This window comes from Manacus candei, unplaced genomic scaffold (assembly GCF_025592945.1).
Source record: "Manacus candei isolate 608988 ecotype Guabito, Panama unplaced genomic scaffold, ASM2559294v1 h1tg000005l, whole genome shotgun sequence".
NCBI classification, from domain to species: Eukaryota; Metazoa; Chordata; class Aves; order Passeriformes; family Pipridae; genus Manacus; species Manacus candei.
In genome coordinates this window covers 3,602,913-3,610,406 of record NW_026138053.1, presented here as the reverse complement: position 1 = coordinate 3,610,406, position 7,494 = coordinate 3,602,913, and positions in this window count along the sequence as shown.

The following is a 7,494-nucleotide window of genomic DNA, read 5'->3' as shown; positions in this document are numbered from 1 at the left end:
TTAACAAGGTGAAGAAGGTGGGAGGGGGAGCCAGGCAGGGCTGTGGCTAACGTTTTCCAGTAGAGGCTTAGTCTCCATGGTTCATCAGTGAGGACCTCAACATAGCTCTGTGGCGTGAGGATTCCTCATTGGTGACATCCACTCATATAGCAAACAGGCAAAGGTCACATTGCCTTGTTCCCCACCCCAGTTTCACATCACTCTCCCTGCAGCATCCTATAGGAGAAAGTTCCTCCTAAGAGGAGCTGCCTAGAGGGGAGTTAGTCTTTCTTCCTAGTGGGGGTGGTGAGGATGTGGTTCTCTGCAGGCTGGGTCAGCACCAGCACCCACATCCCAGGGACAGGACCAGCTACACCAGTGCCCCCTTTCCTCACTCTGTGTGCTGCCTCCTTCCCCATCCTGTGCTGCAGCTCAGGGATAGTCTGTGCTGCAGAGACCTGCAGCCACAGTGGGCAGACAGCAGACAGAGAGCAACAGGGTAAGTGCAGGGAAGAGACAGCTGAGTTTCCTTGGCAGGCTCTCCAGCGTGCACGTGGCCAGCAGAGAAGGAGTTAAATGGATTGTATGACAAGCAGAGCCCAAGTCAGGTCACCTACATGAGTCAGGGAAGCTGCAGTGGTAGCAGGAGCAGGAGCTGTCCTGGGGTATGGGCGTGTAGGAGGGGGCTGACCCCTGTCACAGAACAAACTGTGAACCATGGGTCCTTCTCACTGTCCCACCAGCTCCCAGTGCAGCAGAGACATTTCTCTGCCTGGTATGAGACAAGATGGGGGGACACCCCTGAACCAGGGCACAGGATGTGGGTCACACAGCCCCTCTGCCCCTTTGTTGGGACAGCTTGGGGAGGATCACCCACCGTTCCTATCCCAGTTGGCAGAGTCATTCCAGAGCTGGCTGTGGGGCACAAGCCTTCTCCAGGCAGACCCCAGACCTCAAAGCAGAACCATCTCCTACCTCCCCCACCCTCCACCACCCATGGTCCCTCACCACATGACATACCACAGAGGACATTTTAAACTTCAGTGAGCTTTGCTTGTTCTTGGTTTCAAGGGAGGCAACAGAACCTTTCTCTCATTTTGCTTTATCCCCCTCTCTCCTAGAGTTTTCTTGCAAATGCTGGCTACCTACTTGCTCATTAATTGCACTGCTAACATGAAGCCCACATCCACCCCTGCTCCCCAGTCTCAGGCTCCCTGGGAGCAGTGCCTCCCCATAGTCTCATTATCCACAAGAGGCTTTTCAAGACTGAAATGTTTCAACAAGCTGAAGTACAGTTACCAGAAATTAAATATCTGGAAGCCTAAATCCCCAGGTGTAAACAGGCAGCTCTCTCTGCACAGAGCTGATTTACACTCACCCACACACTTCTCCCTCTTAATACCACAGCACCGGAAAAAGACAGTTGCCTAATCCTGAAATGCATTAAATACCTGCTCAAGAAGCAAACACAGCCAGTATCTCCTGTCTTCCCAAACCAGGAATCCTCCTCCACATAGGAAGCCCAACTCACAGCACCTGCCTGACCCAGCCCTTCACCCCACCTTCCCAAGGTGCTGTACCAGTACCAATTAACCCTTGCAAACACTTGCAAGCTTGCACCCTGAGTAGTAAATGCATCTAATAAGCCATTCCCGACAGCTGTGAGCTATCACGAGCCCATTTCACCCACTAGTATGGCACTGGCTTGTGGTGGCAGGATGTTGCTGCACTGACTGGATCATCCCAAACCCTAGTGGCCAACCCCACTGCTGGTGCAACTGGGTGGGATTGCAGGGGCTGCACTTAGAGCGCAGATGATACCTTCAGTGCGCCTGTGGCCGTCCTTCCTTCGCAGCTCCTCGGTCCTGTCCAGGCAGGAGCTGCTCCGCTCCCTGCTCCTGGGACAAGCTGCAGAGGTGTGCTCCTTTCGGGGTTTTCTGGGGGGCTGTGACTGAGTCCCTGCCCACATCCAAAGGGATGATGCATTCCAGTGTTGTGTGACGCACACCCTGGCTCCTGGCGCTGCCGCAGGAGCCCCGGGCAAGAAGCACAGAGCACAGGGTGGGGGTGCCCGGCTCCGCGGGGTCCCGGCAGCAGGACAGTGCTTATCTCCTGCTCCATGCACTGCTAAGTCAACACTGGTGGCCATCCACCCCCAGGAGATGTGGTGCTCCTTGCCCTGGGAACAGAAGTGGGAATTCGCATACCCAGGAAACAATAAAAATTCAGCACAGCTGACAAACAAGTAGCCCTTGGAGTCAGAGATATGACAGCAGCGTAAGCCCAGCAGGTGCAAGCAGGCAGATCTCTGTTGATTCAGAGGGTGGCACACACTGTCTCTCCCACTTATCTCCAGGGGCCTGGTGAGGCACCTGGAATGTGGTTACCTGCCATGGTACACCCACCTTCCTCAGAAGGCAGAGAGCTCAGAGCCCCTCGGTCTTGTAGGCAAGGCTGCATTTTGGTTGCCCAAAGCAAAAGGACAATTTGGTTTATGTTGCCTGTGTTGGTGGGAGTGGTGCTAGTGGCAGAGGAAGTACCAGGCATGATGGAGAGGGGTGAGCCAGTGAGCACAGGGCACAAAGATGTTGTGGGGTGTCACCCATGGCAGGAACAGGCACTGGTAGAGGTGTTGGCTGTACTCAAGGGGGTAACTGGCAGAGAGGGCTGAGCTTAGGAACACAGATCTCCCTCTTCTCCCCTTCCCCCTCCTGAGACATCACTCTTGTAACTTCCAAAGAATCTTTCCTCCTCCCTTCAGGACTCACTTCCTAGTGCATACCTGGCTTCATGCAGTCTTTCTGTTGTCTTTGTGAGGGCTGAGAGCAGGTATAGCAATCAGGGGGCAGAAGGCAGCCCATGAAGCTCAGATGGTGGGGCTGGGACTACCTTGTCTTCTTGGCACTGAGCCCTGCATCCACAGCTTCTCCCAGCCCTGCCATGATGCCTGGCAGAGGTGTGGGGCAGGCTGCAGAGAAGCAGCAGCCCTGTAAACCCCACAGCTGAAGCAGTACCTGGGAGCTGCAGTCAGCCTGCAGCACTGTTAATACGCTCTCCTCTCCTTGCAGCAGAAGTGACAGGACGTTTAGTGTCCTCTTGTGGAGTGTGAGCCCTCGCTGCTGTCACAGCGGCTGAGAATGAGCCCTTCAGGGACTGGAAATTGTAAGTGGCGTTTCAAAGTGTGCAGCTCGAACAAAAAAATAAAAAGGTGCTGAAGAGCAAGTGTTTTTAGGGCAAAGGATGCTCGGTGAAGTGACAGGTAATTATTTTCGCAAATGCTAACGAATAAATGGACTTCCTCTTCATTATCAGGCTACTTCACAGTCGTCAGCAAATAGCTCCAATGACAATTAGTGAATTTCTAAATGGATTGAGAAACTGGCTTACACACAGATACCGATGCAATGAGGTGAGGCGATAGCCCAGCCTCGCTTCTCACCTCGCCTCCTACGGGGGGTTTTCCTGCGTGCTGGATGGGTGAGGCATTCAGCTAACTGTTATTTTCTTCTCAGCCCTTTCTCAGAGGGAATGACTCTTGAATGAAATCCAGCAGTTTAATTTTGGTTTGATATGAATGGGCTTTGAATGTATTTAATGTTTAAAGGCAGCTCTTCAGCTCGGAGCCGGTGCCAGAGGAGCAGCAGGAAGCAGAGCAGACCCCCGGGAAGTGCAGTGGTGCTACCATAGCTCTTTTCTTCCCTCTGCAGGCCACGCTCTGATTTTCACTCCGGGATCGTCCCATAAACCTGGAGCAAGACCATGACTTCAAGACTCCCTGTATTATTTTTGTTTGTTTGTTTGTTTAACCTGGGTGAGTCAGGGATACCTGTGCTGAGGCAGTGATAAAACGCCATGCAGAGGAGTGAGGGAATGTGCTGGTTTCTGCGGGAACCTCAGTACCTGGTCAGGATGCTTTGTGCTCCATCACATCAGGGGAAAGCTCCCACCTCCATGGGCTGGAAACTGCTGCTGTCCATTCCTGGGGACAGGGAGAGGTCCCTGTGCAGGGTGCATGTGCTCAGTTTCAGCCATGCAATGCTGGTGCAGAGTCAGGTGGGCTCACATGGGAGGTGCTTCATTTGGGCTTTCCCCTCCTCAGGGAGCTGCAAGCATGGACCTCTCCCAGCAAGTGGCACCGACCATCACTTGCCCCCTCCTCACTCCCTCCCAGAGATCTCCTGTAGCTCCTGCCTGAGCACTGTGAACCCGTAACCCTGTCATCTGCATGTAAACTAAGGACAGCCTTGACACACAGGACAGTTCCAAGTTACCACACAGCTTTTGCTTCACCTAATTAGGACAGTTAAGTGAGTTTAGTGAGAGGAGAGGTGTTACCAACCAGTCACTCTTGGCTGAAGTGAACATTCCTGAGAGTGGAGCCTCATCCCAGCTGCCTTTATCCAGACAACTCATTTCCTGCCCCGAACAAGGGCTTGTGCCTCCCTGTTCAGCTAAGCGACCTCCTCTGGTTGCCCCTTCCATCCCCACACATCTCACTGGGAAACTTCTCTGACTGCTGGGAAATTAAGGTGAGAAGTCACAGAAGGAGTTTCAGGTCATACTTCCAGCCATGGCTGCCTAGAAAAATCATTCTAGGACCAAGTAGATTTAGGCTGGATAAAATATGTCACATCTACTGAGTGACTTTTTTGACTAACTGCCAGACTTTGAAAAATATTAGCAAGGGTAAAACATTAAGTGACAGAACAAGGACACTTTAGATGAAGAATGTTGTTCTCCCTTTAATTTACTCCCCTGTACAGCCTTGCAAAGATCTCAGCAGAGTAAGTGTCCTTATTGATGGATACGCTATCCTTGTTAAGATGGGACAATATACTTATTTACAGCTTTCATCATTGTCATGAAGGCACAAAGCAAACAGATATAACTAATGAAGATTTAGCTATTACATAATGTCTTTGCCAGCTCCATGCAGAAGTCTGAGTAAAAACCCTGGAAAGAAATCTTTATATAAGAGCATTTTTAATGAATTTAAGACACGAAGAGATGTAGTCGTAGTTTGTATTAGGACTATGGGTATTGCTTTTTTAGAAAGATGTCTCGGGTTTGGAGGAAAAATGAAGTGAGTCTGAGAAACAGCAAGGAAGTGAAAGCCACTTAAGCCCTACGATCTGAGCTGTAAATTAGCATGTTCCTGGTGATGCTCCACAATAAAGGTGTTGTGAGCTGTGACCATTAGCTGCCACCAGCGAGATGGAGATTCAGTAATAACAAATCAACAAGAAGAGATGGAGGAGTTGCAGTAATAACATGTCCACTTTGTTTGATCCTCTCTGGTCCCTCTGAAGATGACAGCCAGCTGTGGGGGAGGCAACTCGTGCTACCTGGGACAGTGATGCTCCAAAGCAAAGCAGGCATGGTAATGCTCACAGACCCTGCAAAATACATGTTTTATAGGTAGTACAGGAACAACTGGATTCCCTTGATACAATCCATTGTCTGAGAATCACACGGAACTTAGAGCAAGACTGGTAAAACTGGAGGCGGTGCATGATCACCTGGAAAGCTCCTGCAGGGCAGGGAATAGAATGTCTGTCTCTGTTTCCCAGTATGACCTTGCACAGTCCTTTCACAAATGAAGCAATGGGGAAGAAAACAGTCCTTGCTGAATGATTCTGACCCGTGCTTTGTGAAAAACTGAAAAAGCACTCCCTAAACACAACTAAAAAGTGATCCAAGGCATTTACATTTTCACTATGTGGTCCATTTCAAGAGAAAATGCCCCATGACTAAACCACAGATGTCAACAGCCTGGATGTTTTGGCACTGTGAATTCAGACAGGTATCAGCAGCTTGATCCATCTCCGCTTGGTGACTGTTTAAAAAAATCCTTCTCCTTCATGTCAGGAGAAAAACAGCAAGTAAGAATTAGATCCATCAATTTTAGAGTTAGGAGGCAGAACAAGGGCATTCTCCCTCATGACAGATCAGTCAGTGTTTGGGGGTTTGGCGGTTCCCCTCACCAGGAGGTGAGGTTTGGTACAAACCCGCTTGTCTAGAAATAATAAAGTCCAATAGAAGGAATGAAGGAAAGGATTGAGTCAAACCCAAAAGCTGTAAGATCATCTCTTTGGCTTCAGCGAGAGCTTGCTATAAAGCCTGTTGATCCATTTCTGATTGAAACACATTTCAAAGCAAATAGGACAGATAAGATACTTTTTTTTGTAGAAAAGAGAATTTTTGAATTGATGCTGAATTTTCTTTGACTAGTCGATAAAATGGGTGTCAAAAAGCTCTGAAGGTCAAGGACATATATGAAGTGAGTACACTCTTCAGAGTTACTATCCCTAAGGAAAAGAACCAGAAAGGAAGGCTGAGACAAAATGGTTGCTGAAAGAAAGAAAGAAAGAGGGGGAAGGGGGGTGGGGGGAAGCAGGAAAAAATAATAAAATCAAACTTAATGGCTTGCTACAGTTTGTGGGGACTGAGGAAACAAAGTCTGAAACTGAAGGAGTTGTCAGGCAGTGAGATAGGGTTACACATCCTCCACACACAGCCTGCAGTGTTGGCTTGATTAGGCAAAAGGACTTGGGATCACTACACAGAGAGGCGCCTTGCTCCCTGTCAACTTGCACAAGTAATCAGCATCCCAAAATGACAGCTCCCTCCAGGGCTGAGATTTCTTAAACCAAAACTAAAATAAAAAGCCTCTTCGGTCCAGTTTCAAACCTAGCTGCACTACCAAAAAAAAAAAAAAAAGAAATTATAAAGAGATAGAAAGACTATGACATTCTCCAGCAACATCCCCAATGCTAATCTTCACCGTGATAATAATAACAATAATAACAATGACTTATATCATTCCTATACCGCAGTTGAGCAGCTCATATTCTGAGGAATACATCAGGCTTGATAAACTACTACCATCAACTCACAGTGTGATGAGACTTAGCGTGGGAGGATGCTGATGTTTCGTGATGCCCTGGAAAAGCTGAGGACAAAATGAGATAAAGACTCCCCCATGCAGAGCTGGATTTCCAGGGAGGGCTCTGAGTATATGGAAGGGGAATCATCCAGTTTGGGCCACTGGCCAGGACACAAGAAATAATGCCCTTGTTCTTTGCCAAAGCATCAGCGAAGCTTTGTCACTGCCAGTTCCAAGCCTTAAAAATTCTTGAGTTGGGGGCCAAAATTGAATGATATTGGCTTAGAAATCATGAGGAGTTCTTTTTCAGCAGAGAAGTCTTTTTTGCTCTTTCTGATTTCTGTTCCCAGTGGGTGCATTTTTATACTCTTCTCCACCATAATGAATTCTAACAGCAAGTCTCATATTTGCATGAAATTTGGGAAGTTTACTGCAGTCCCATGACTCCAGAAACTGGGACTTTAGGGAAAACAATAAACCTCACCAGTTTCACAGGAGAATTGCCAATGCTGGTGCTCAGCTGAGGCCCCTTTCCACTCTTACACTCCCACACTCTCCTGGCACAGCCTCTGCTCTGAAATGTGCAGCCTTCCAAGCTGCAGCTCCCAAGGATGGGTTTCCAAGAGGGC